The following is a 13,382-nucleotide window of genomic DNA, read 5'->3' on the forward strand; positions in this document are numbered from 1 at the left end:
ACGCATTGTTTTCAGTCCGCTTTGCGGAGGGGGGGAGGGTTTTGCCCTCCCCGCCGGATACGTGTCTGAACGTCTTCTATTATAGTATAAAACAATCGTGTATCACACTGAAATTTGTTACACTGGCCACGGCGGGGAGGGCTTTGCCCCTCCCCCCGCGAAGCGGGCTGAAAACTATGCGTGATACTTTTTTGGTTAATAACTTTTTAACAAACAACGAGCAACAGATGAAACCTTCTGCATGTTACTTGGTGGAAAATCCATACGAAACCACTAAATGTATTTTGTTAATAACTTTTAATGAACACGAACGCTAAAACCTTTGAAGATCACTCAGGAGAGTGACCGTTATAACATATGTCAAGGTCAAGGTCATCGGAGATGCCTCCTTTTCTTCAGGTTTACCCACTTCTTTGTTTACAACTTTTAATAAACAACGAGCGACGCTTAAAACCTTTTGAAGGTCACTCAGGAGGGTGACCTTTATAATATATGTCAAGGTCCAGGTCATCCGAGGTGCTTCGTTAAACTATATAATTACCAAGTTTGTAAGTGTTTGTTTCATAAGTGTGTACACGGAAAGAAAAAAGTAGCTGCCGTAGCTAAAAACTGCGTGTGGTAGCTAAATTTTAGTCGTAATATATGGACAACTAACATCTTAGCTGTGACACCTATTTTAATTAGTTGAAATGTTTAGCTGCCTTATATGCAAGACTTGGCTGCAGTACATATTTTAGTTAGCAGTTATCACAACATATGTTGCAGCGATTAGTTGTAGCGTGCACACTACTTGTATATGGAAGACACAATTTTGCTGTCGTTGCTAATACTGTTGCTGTGGCGATCAAACTGATGCTAAACCCGAAATATGTTCTGCAGCTAAAAGTGTATACAAGATAGCTACATTAATTAGCAATAGCTAGATTAAGTGAATCACTAACTCAATTATTTACCACTGCGCATGCGCAGCGCTGTTCGCGCCGCGTTTGCATGCGGCAGCGAAATAATGTTGCATCTTGGTATATCGGTTAGTTCCGATAGCTATTTTATGTTACTGTACAATATGATTCTTACAGCTATGCATATTTTGCTACTTTCTTTATGTATTAGGTTAGATTCTCATTCATTAGGTGCCACAACAAACCATTTTGCTGTGGTTTCGAAATTTATAGCTACGGCAGCAAACACAGTTTTAGCAAATCATGATTAGCTACGGTAGCAAAATTTTTTCTTCCCGTGTAATTAGAAAGTGTTTGAAATATAAATCTGTTTGACTTTCTAATAATCAAACACAAATTGTGTTTTATTTTGTTCCCGTTTAAAAATCAAACGTATATATCTGTTAATTTGACTCATGTTTGATTTTAGCAAAACAATTTTAATATATATATAGCAATGTTTGATAAAAAGTGTTTGAAACTCAACGCTTTTCAGTTGCGTTTGATAAGTCAAACATTATTTCTGCTTAAATGTGTATAATTCAACACTTAATTACGATGAAGCCATTGTTAGAGTGTATAGGATATTCTAGGAATATTGTGGGAAATATTATAAGAAATAAATATTATAAGAATATTCATTGAAATATCATTAGAATATTCTGAGTACTTACCAAATAACATACCAATAACATTTAAAACATTCGTGGAACTGTTTATGAATATTCTTTTCGAATATTCTCAGAATATATGGAAATCATGTTGTTAGAATATTCTCCGATATTTTGTGCTGTATGGGTATGCATCTCGTATGTATCTTTCTATGCCATTCGTTACATTTATGTGAGAAAGTATTGCTTCACATATAAAGGAAAAGTTATGGTATGTAATACATGATTAATAAAATTCATATATATAATATAATAAATTTCCTAGCATATTAGCATAATACATTATATAATAAAAAAAGATATAGATCAGATACATATTAAAAAATACCTTTATACAAAAAACATATATAATAGTAATCGTGTATTACATACTACATATACTTTCATTGAATATACAAAGCAACACTTTCTCACTTTCAAGGGGAGGTCGCGAGCTGGGGCACACGGAATTAAATAATTTTTTATGTTGAATAAAATGTATGTCTGTACATATGTATGTCTATACGTAAATATGTACGTACAGCATACGTACAAACATACATTTTACTCTTGGCCCTGATTTCACGCAAATCGTATGCATCAAAAGTTTTGCAGAAACGTATATTTTTTACTACGCGCGAAAACTTTCTTTTAAAAGCGCCCTAATAATCCTTCATTCTATCCCGAGTCGGAGTCATTCATAGTTTGTACGTACAAAGTGCATAAAGTATTGTATTGTAGAAAATATAAAGCATATGCTGGTGCGGGGGCCAGAGGCGCGTATCGCGGCACTGATGCCGGCACGGTCCCGTATTCCACGTCTATCATTGCCGTAGCCGTATCGTCCGTCGCGTTGTTGCCACAATTTGCTTTTTTCCTTCTGGATATGTGGCAACGCCGCTGGTCCGAGCGCCCGAATACGCACCCGTCGAGGGACATATCGAGTAGCGCCATCTCTCGCAATATCGAGCAACTAATCTTGTAGTCGGCATGACTCTTGACCATGATTTTTAACCCAGATGTATGTACAAAATTTTCAAACACGCTTTTCTTTTCTCTTACCCTTCTAAATTCATTTCTAAAAGCCGCCTCATATTCCTTCATTCTGTCTTCATTCAAAAGTGCCTCACTTTTGTGCGTACAAGCTGCCAAACTTTTATATTAAGGCAATAATTGTACGAGGTTAGGTCAAAGCCTATAAGAAAACTGTAAGTTTAAAATTTACTTTATTTTTTATATAAAATCAAGCACTTTTGAATGTATTTCAGTATGTACTTTTATCGTGAAGAAGGATTTTCCATTCTGTAAAACCAATAAAGAGTAAAGTGTTTACAAAAAAGTCACTAGATTGTTGGTATTACTAGCCACTCCAGCATCCCCTTAATAAAATATTTCACGATGTGGACTTTGCATCGTAATATCTCCCTTCACCGGGCATGTAGGAGAAAAATTAAAACACTTTCATTATATAATTCGAATACGCAGAATCGATTGAGCCTATTCTTAACTCGATCGATCCACGCGTTATTAAGATCCGAAAATCTCAGCTAGTCTCAACTAGTCGTCTCGCGTAAAATATCCACGGTCCGTCTCTCGCTGCCGCAACGCGCGCATTTTGCGCTCCGCGTGAACTTGGCGCGAGACACTACCGTGTCTCTTGATATACAGGTCTCATTTTAATATATAGGGTATCTCACTCGATCTTATTTTATATTATACAGGGTGTTGACTTTTGATTATAATATATAGGGTGTCCGAATTTAATTGATCAACCCAAAAAACTTGTGATTCTAGAAAAATTTGACACGATAAATTAAACTTTATTTATTCCGATGATTAATTATAATATACTGGGTGTCGACTTTTGATTATAATATATAGGGTGTCCGATTTTAATTGACCAACCTGAAAAACTTGAATTTGTGATTCGAAAAAAATTTGACACGATACATTCAACTTTATTTATTCCGATGATTAAAATGTGAAAATAAAATCTGTTAAGCTATATTAATTCGCTTTCCTCTTTTACCTTCCTTATCAGTCAAAACTCTTTTCTTTCGTTCAATTTTAATGTACAGGTTGTCTCATTTTAATTCTAGTATATAGAGTATCTCACTTTATCTTATTATAATATACTGGGTGTCGACTTTGGATTATAATATTAGGTATTCCGGTTAGTTCTGATCAATTGTTTTGCTCAAAAAGGCCTTTATTTAACATGGAAAATGAATAGATACCTGAATCAAAGTATTTTCCATCATTAGTTATGAGCTTTTTCCATCTTTCGGGCAGCATGCCGATGTCGCGCCGAAAAAACGAACGGTCTTTTGAGGCAATCCATTCGTCGACCCAATTTTGCACTTCTTCGAAATTACGGAAGTACGTGTCTGCTAATGCGTGTTGCATTGATCGGAAAAGGTGGTAATCGGATGGGGCCAGATCTGGAGAGCACGCGGGGTGCGGAAGGATTTCCCATTGGAGATCTAGCAGTGTTTGTTTGACTGTTAAAGCAACATGAGGCCGAGCATTATCATGTAAAAGGATCACTTTTCGGCATTTGCTGGCTATTGCAGGCCTCTTCCGATGCAAATTCTCGTCCAAATTGAGTAATTGTTGTTTGTAGCGGTCCACAGTAACGGTTTCGTTCGGTCTCAGTAGTTCGTAGTAGACCACGCCCTTCTGGTCACACCATACAAATACAGAGCATAACCTTGTGACACTTTGGCGTCGAAGTGGACGGTTGTCCAGGGTTCACCCTTGGTTTTTTGCACTTGGGATTATCAAAATATATCCATTTTTCATCCCCCGTCACAAGACGAAACAAAAAACTCTTTTTACGCTGCCTAGCAAGCAAAGAAATCGCGATGTTCAAGCGATTTGCAATGGCACCTTCCGACAATTCATATGGCACCCATTTTCCTTCCTTCTGGATCTTTCCCATCGCATGTAAACGGTCCGAAATGGTTGATTTACCAACATCTAATGCCCTTGCAAGTTCGTTGAGTGTTTAAGCCGGGTTTTCATCTAATAATGCCTGCAATTCGGCGTCTTCGTACTTTTTTGGCTGACCTGAGCGTTCCTTGTCATTCACATCAAAATCACCATTTTTAAAACGTTGAAACCAAAATCTGCAGTTGGGATACGATGGAGCCTCATCACCATAAGCTTCTATAAGCATTTGATGAGCTTCAGCAGCTGATTTTTTTAAATCAAACATGAAAAGTAGCGAATGTCGAAAATGCACTTTAGAACGTTCCATCTTGTGACACGTAAAAACAATGAATAACTGAATAAAGATGGAGGGAAAACTGTCATACGCTATACAGAAATGTAAAAACTATCGACATAACATCTATCGACATTAGTACTAACCATTAGCTTCTAATTATTTACAATAGATGTCACTGATCAGAACTAACCGGAACACCTAATATATAGGGTGTCTGATAAATAATATCATCAAACATAAACGCCAATTTTAGATAATTCAGAATTTATTAACTTTGTTCTTTTCATAATTTATATTCTAATTATGGCCGATAATAGAGATATAGTGGTGGAGTTTTTCTTACTTAATATATAATCATGCTAGGTGCGATCATGTTTAATGTCGCAAAATAAATATTCTGTTTTTGAAACTGTTAACACTACAATATGCGTGATGTCAGTCCAAAATTACTTTTTTACAAAAGGTAAAGAAACGCCGAGTATACATGTGTTTATATAAAAAAATCCAAGTGGTGGTATACCCAACAAAAAAAGTGATAGTCTATTTTAAAATGTCTTTGTGTCTCGAATAAGTTAAAGTGGTAGTATCTTTAATTAAAAACAATAAACCAAGTGATATGTATCTTTGTATGTATACTAAAACAGTTGTGATATCCGTACAAAATTTGCCTTTTTAAAAAAAGGTACAAAACGCCAAGTATAAGTGAGCGAAGAAAAAAAGAACTCTACGTTTTTCGTTCAAAAAAGAACTCTACAAAATTAATGATATCAAAAACTTGCGCCAACTATGCAAATGGATATTTATGCAAATCAGAAAATCTATTACTTTATTATTATCTATACTACATACGGACACATGCATATATACGTATATGATATCGACTACGAATGCGGAAGAATTATTGCAATACAAATAAGTATTTTTTCAAAATACTTGGCGCTGCTAAATCGAATCAATATGTTAATTAGTAATTAAATCCTTATAATTTAAAGATTATAATAATTTCCGTACAATCTAACTTACATAACAAAGTTCGGTGAAGCACATAAACTATATGTTATAAATTTAGTTAAAGTTATTCTATACTTAATTCTAATTCTTAATTCTGTCACGCATACACACATACACACACGCACGCGTGAGAAAGAAAGACACACGCATATGCGTGCACGCATCCACAAGAGAGAAAAAAAGAATGAGGCAATTAACATATTGATTCTAGAGACCCTCTAATTGATTCGATTTAGCAGCGCCAAGTATTTTGAAAAAATACTTATTTGTATTGCAATAATTCTTCCACTTTCGTAGTCGATATCATGTACGTATATATGCATGTGTCCGTATGTAATATAGATAATAATAAAGTAATAGATTTTCTGATTTGCATAAATACTCATTTTCATAGTTGGCGCAAGTTTTTGATATCATTAATTTTGTAGAGTTCTTTTTTGAACGAAAAACGTAGAGTTCTTTTTTTTCTTCGCTCACTTATACTTACTTGGCGCTTTTTTGTACCTTTTTTAAAAAGGTAAATTTTGTACGGATTTATGATTAACAGCAGGCTGCATAGAGATGCGAAGAATTTATTTCTCACATAAGAAATTAATTACTATAATTAATCGACTCAGTTATAATTTCAATCGATTATGTCTATTTAACTGCGTTTTAAAGTTTACTCTATTTTAAATTTTTAATAAATAATACAAGAAATGTTCAGACTCTGGTGCAACTGATATCAAAAAAACTACAAGATGTCAATTATTTTTTCTATTCTTTTCTACACAAAATACACTCCTTCTGCATTAATATAATGTAGAACGATTAAAAATTGTTTCGAAGCAGTCACTGTATTCCGTTTTCGGAATTGTCTCTAAAACCACGATTGAAATCTTTTGGATGTCCTGAATAGTGTCGTAACGCTTTCCTTTCACCACCAACTTGAAGTTTGCGATTAGCTAGAAGTTATACGGAATCAAATTAGACAAATGTTCTAATACTGTGATGTCCTTTCTGGCTAAGAACTCGTATATAATCTTGATGCATTGATGCATTATCGTGCAGAAACGACCAAGACCTTTGCTCTTGTTCAGATCGAACTTGAAAAATCATATTCATCAATCATATTCTACAAAAGATTCAGAACACCCAGATAACAATCAGTGTTCACCGTTTGACTTTCTGCTGTGAATTCTTTGCGGACGATTCCTTTCGAATCGAAGAAAACCGTGAGCAATATCTTGATTCAACTCTTCTGCATGCGCAACTTCTTCATACTCTGCTGCTTTATGAAAACTCTCATATTGAAAACATCATGTTTCGTCATCAGTTACGATATTTTTCATAAAATCCTGGTCAATATCGGCTACCCTCAAATATGTCTTTACAGTGCTCTATTCTGATGTCGTTTTAATCCTCCGTTAGCGTATATGATACAGTGCTTTTTCGACAAGCGACAATAAGCTTCTGCCATATTTAATGACAAACCTAATAATGCAGACATGCTAATGTCTTTAAATTTGGGTGATCATAGCTGAAATGTCAAATTTCATAACTCCGCTTATCAAAATCACTCATCAAAACATGAGCCTGTAGTTTAAAAGTTTAAAAGATCAGTTGCACTACTGCTACAAATAATACATAAATTGGCAGTGCAATAAATGAAAAATTATTGGAAACAATTGGTTTAAATGTTCGTATATAGGGGGAGTCCGGAAGAGTTGAACCACGTTTTATTTGAAGGTCCATAAAATTTAGTGTAATTGATACATAGATTTTTTATTCATATCAAAGTAAAGCTTTATTATATCGCTACAATTTGTGGTTTTGTAATTTCAATAAAATTTATAAAACGTAAGTGTTATATAAATATAAAAGTAAGTTTATAAACGTAAGTGTTATATTGATTTAGAAGAAAAAACAAGATTCGGTTCATCTCTCCCCAAGAAGTGAGAGACACGACTCACCGTGTAGGGAGATTTGACCATACCCTATAAACTCATGAAAAAAATAAAAACAACATATTTTGACTTTAGTTTATTAAGAACTCACAAATTTTAGACATTACAATCACATCTAATGTTTCAATTGCGCTTTCTGAAAAGCAACAAAAATTAAAACTGAGCTAAACATCTATGCCTTCACATGGTTTTCATTAATTTTCACAACAAAAAATAACCAAAATTGAACTTCTGAAACATTTAAATTAACAAAAGGAATTATTTTGACATCAATCATTCATTAACTAAATAGAAATTCTTGAAATACTAACAAACATTAAACAGCTCAAACGTTTATATAACTATAAACAATCACATTTATTGAGATTAATCATTATTTAAGGGGTTACATACGTTCTCAACTTTCAAAAAATCGATTTTTTTCTTGAGGGAAATAAAATCTTTAGAGTGTGTAGAATTAGGAGCAAAAAGAGTTTTAACGATATTGCAATTATTAAGGAAGATATGAACAAAAATGTGAGCGCGCGCACGGTCGAAGAAACGCCAATCATTTGCGCAATGCGAGGATCGCAGCGATACAAACAAAAGAGACTCGCACTGGCGCAGCGTCGGTGAAGTTGGCACCTCGACTTTTGGCACCGCAAGGTTTGACGCAAGTTCCCATTGCACTCTCAATAGTTCTACAGTTCCTGATAGGTTTTATCAATAGTTCCGTCGAAATACTAATAAAAAACGAATTTCCAAAAAATGAGGTGCCAATTTCCCGTGGCACCTCAATTTTCGAAAAAATCCATTTCAACTGCAGAATCTTATAGTTCTCGAAGAGTTCTACAGTTCCTGATATAATATAACAATAGTTCCGGCCATTAAGTATTTTTTACAAAATTTTAAAATTTTACGCTGGCACCTCAACTTAGGGAAAACGTCGCTTCAACCATCGGATGTTATAGTTCTCGAAAAGTTCTATAGTTCCTGATAGATTTTACCCTGAGTTACGGGACGTAACTATTTTTTAATGATTTTTTATTCTCAGCGCTAGCACCGCAAGCGCAAGAGTGAAGTCAGGGATGTTATGAATTCTGGCCGACCTTTTGACTTTAATTACTAGTTTCACAATAGTTCCAAAGCCTCCGATAGGTTTCAGGCACAGTTTCGGCCTCTAAGTATTTTTAAAAAATTTTTTAATCCAGGTGTCAGCACCGCACTACAAGAGTAAAGTACCTCTTCGCAGGCAGTTCCTACCGACTTTTTGGCTTTAATTAATAGTTCCACAATAGTTCCGAAGCCTCCGATAGGTTTTAACAAGAGTTCCGGTCTTTAAACATTTTTAAACAATTTTTTATTCTCGGAGCTGGCACCGCATCCAAGAGTAAACTATGAAACAAGACTCTTGGGTGCGGTGCCAGCCATAAAAAATTGTTTAAAAATGTTTAAACACCGGAACTATTGCTAAAACCTATCGGAGGCTTCGGAACTATTGTGGAACTATTAGAAAAAAGCAAAATGATGGCCTAGAACTGCCAGCACCTCATAGTTTACTCCTGAGTGCGGTGCCAGCTCCGAGATTAAAAAATTGTTTAAAAATGTTTAAAGACCGGAACTCTTGTTAAAACCTATCGGAGGCTTCGGAACTATTGCAGAACTATTAGAAAAAAGCAAACTGGTAGCCTAGAACTGCCAACACCTCATAGCTTACTCTTGGGTGCGGTGCCAGCTCCGAGAATAAAAAATTGTTTAAAAATGTTTAAAGACCGGAACTCTTGTTAAAACCTATCGGAGGCTTCGGAACTATTGCAGAACTATTAGAAAAAAGCAAACTGGTAGCCTAGAACTGCCAACACCTCATAGCTTACTCTTGGGTGCGGTGCCAGCTCCGAGAATAAAAAATTGTTTAAAAATGTTTAAAGACCGGAACTCTTGTTAAAACCTATCGGAGGCTTCGGAACTATTGTGGAACTATTAATTAAAGCCAAAAAGTCGGTAGGAACTGCCTGCGAAGAGGTACTTTACTCTTGTAGTGCGGTGCTGACACCTGGATTAAAAAATTTTTTAAAAATACTTAGAGGCCGAAACTGTGCCTGAAACCTATCGGAGGCTTTGGAACTATTGTGAAACTAGTAATTAAAGTCAAAAGGTCGGCCAGAATTCATAACATCCCTGACTTCACTCTTGCGCTTGCGGTGCTAGCGCTGAGAATAAAAAATCATTAAAAAATAGTTACGTCCCGTAACTCAGGGTAAAATCTATCAGGAACTATAGAACTTTTCGAGAACTATAACATCCGATGGTTGAAGCGACGTTTTCCCTAAGTTGAGGTGCCAGCGTAAAATTTTAAAATTTTGTAAAAAATACTTAATGGCCGGAACTATTGTTATATTATATCAGGAACTGTAGAACTCTTCGAGAACTATAAGATTCTGCAGTTGAAATGGATTTTTTCGAAAATTGAGGTGCCACGGGAAATTGGCACCTCATTTTTTGGAAATTCGTTTTTTATTAGTATTTCGACGGAACTATTGATAAAACCTATCAGGAACTGTAGAACTATTGAGAGTGCAATGGGAACTTGCGTCAAACCTTGCGGTGCCAAAAGTCGAGGTGCCAACTTCACCGACACACACCGCCCCCTATGTCATTCGTTCGAGGTGTCCGAGGTATAAGTACATCATAACAAATCCTTCTCAGAAGTCTTCTCCTTGTCAGTTGACTTTCGTTCGGCTATGTTGCTAGTTGCGATGTGTTAGAAAGTAAACGATGAAGCTTCATGAATTTTTAAATCTTACACATAATAAGCAGCAGCTTATTGAATATTTGTGTGATAAGGAAGTCATCCGTCGAGAAGTGACATGTCCACAGTGCAACACAGTTATAAATATCGCATATGAATCCAATATAGAAATTTTGAATTGCGGTACAAACTATTATAAGCAGGTACGAGGACGGAAAAGGCAAAAACAACCTGCAATTTTAAAATAAGCATATATCATGGTATTTGTTTCGCTAAAGGACACTTGGGCATAGTAAAAACATATCGATTCATTGCATATCTTTTATATATGCGTCCTCCACAGCAAGGTTTTCTAACACAAGAATTAGGAACGTGTGATCATACAGTAATTGATTGGACTTATTTTTGTCGTGAGGTAAATATTACACATCAATGATTAATATGTGTTTAACGATTAATATGTGTTTAACGATTAATATGTGTTTAATGATTAAAATGTGTATATTTAATATCTGTTGATTTCTTTATTTTTTCATTTATTTCTATCAACAGCTATTAATGCAATGGATGACCAATAATCAACAACAAATAGGTGGACCCGGAATTATTGTTGAAATAGACGAGGCAAAAATAGGAAGAAGAAAGTATAATAAAGGCCGTATCATTAAAGGACAATGGGTGTTTGGAGGAATAGAACGAAATAGTGGCAAATTATTTATCGTTCCTGTACCGGATCGTTCGAAGAATACTCTTATTCCCATTATAACTCGTCACATAGCACCAGGCTCCATTATTCACTCAGATTGTTAGAAAGCATACAGTGATTTACATAGTTTCGATTATCAGCACGAGAGTGTAAATCATAAACAAAATTTTGTTGATCCTACCACAGGTGCTCATACACAGAACATAGAACGGTTGTGGCGTGAAATGAGATCGGCAATACCACGCTACGGTATACATACGTATCATTATCAAGTATGCCTTGCCGAATTTGTGTTTAAAAAAACGTATAAGTTTGACGACCTAATCGATGGTGTTTTAAAAATAATGAGTAAAGAATATCCATTAAAATAAATTTTTGTTTTCTCTGTACATAATTTTCTTCCTATTTGATTTACTACAAAATTACATTCCATTCTACGGAACTACTTTCCACGCGAAGGTAAGTCTACCCCACACCGCCCCCTGCCTTCAACGCGGAACTACTTTCCACGTCGGTGTCTACCGCGGGCGGGGTAATCCCCCTGCAGTTCGTTTCTATTTCTTTTCGGCGGGAGTGTAGGTGGACGGGCTTCGCCCTGCATTACCCGCCCCACGCAAAGATTATCGAGTCATTGGTACAATTCTACAGTCGAAAACGCATGCTAAATCATTACACTTCTTTTGTTAGTAACTTTTTAATAACCAACGAGCGACGGCTAAAACCTTTTGAAGGTCACTCAGGAGGGTGACCTCTATAATATATGTCACGGTCAAGGTCATCGGGGCGTCCTCCGTTATTGTCAATATTTACCGAAAATCGACTTTTGTCACTCTTCAAATTCGCTTTGTAATAGCCGATAGATGAAGAATCAACGGTCAAATCGAGGGGCCTCAGAAATCGTAATCTCCCCATACAGTTTTCCAGAAAAAGTAAAAATGTTAGGATAAAAACATTAATGCCCGATATACACTAGCGGTCCGCTCACGGTCCGCTCACGGATCAAATATTCTTCCATTGGTTATAATGGACGTATTCACATTACGGGTAACGCTCAAGTCTCGCTCCGCTCCATTATAACCAATGGAAGAATATTTGATCGGACCGTGAGCGGACCGTGAGCGGACCACTAGTGTATATCGGGCCTAACACTACCTCAAACTACGATAACATAGGGTGTAAATAATGTATGTTTTTTAAAACTTTGACATATAGAAGTATGACGATAAAATAAACAAAAATATTTTTCTTCACTCTGAGTACATTAAAACACATTTGTCTCACTCACAGCCGATACGCATTGCCGAATATCATGTTATCCGTGACATAGTAATAGTCGATAATCCGCACGTTGCGGTTTGATAACCATGTGCTTGCTGCAAAATTTGAATGAGATATTTGAAGTGGTTCAACTCCCATATGGTCAAATCTCCCGGACTTCCCCTACGTATGTAGATGAAAGAATAAGAAACACTATAATAGGTATATAATGTTGGCATGAGAGGAAAACTAGTGCGAAATTGCGCCAGAACAATCCTCAGCGACACAACTGCCATGGTCGGAATGTCAATAACGATACAAACAGGATATGAAAGTTAATTCGCTCTTATTCATAGGAGAGCACGTTTAAGAGTTTCGGATTACCGTGATATATCATATCTTTACACATAAATGGATTCCTTTTACGTTTGCTGTGTAGTAAACTCACAAACAATCTACACCCAACGAAAGCTTCAAGTTCCGCTTACAACGGAAATTAGATTGCAATATTAATTAATCCAATGACACGGGAGGAAATAAAGAAGTGAGAAAAGAAAGTTTACTAATGATAATGTAGGACTGTTCACAATTAATAATCTCACTTACAGGTAACGAAAAGGATACTTTTATTGGAAACAAGATTCACCAAATAAGTTCTCGCTCTCGACTCGCTGTCATTACTCACCACTCGCTCGGACATCGGATTTATACACCTCGCGAACTGCTGTGCGGCATCTTCAAGAAATAAAGGAAAGCTACTAAGCTTCACGATTCTCTTTAACAATCGATATCGCTGTATTGCTTTAGTATCGCGGTGTTTTCTGAACTTTCCTCCAACACAACACACATACACACACGTATGCACGCACGCACGCACATGCATACATTTTGTAAAACGCGAAACTAATACAGATTAA

The sequence above is a fragment of the Ooceraea biroi genome, chromosome 8, assembly GCF_003672135.1.
Source record: "Ooceraea biroi isolate clonal line C1 chromosome 8, Obir_v5.4, whole genome shotgun sequence".
Classification (NCBI taxonomy): Eukaryota; Metazoa; Arthropoda; class Insecta; order Hymenoptera; family Formicidae; genus Ooceraea; species Ooceraea biroi.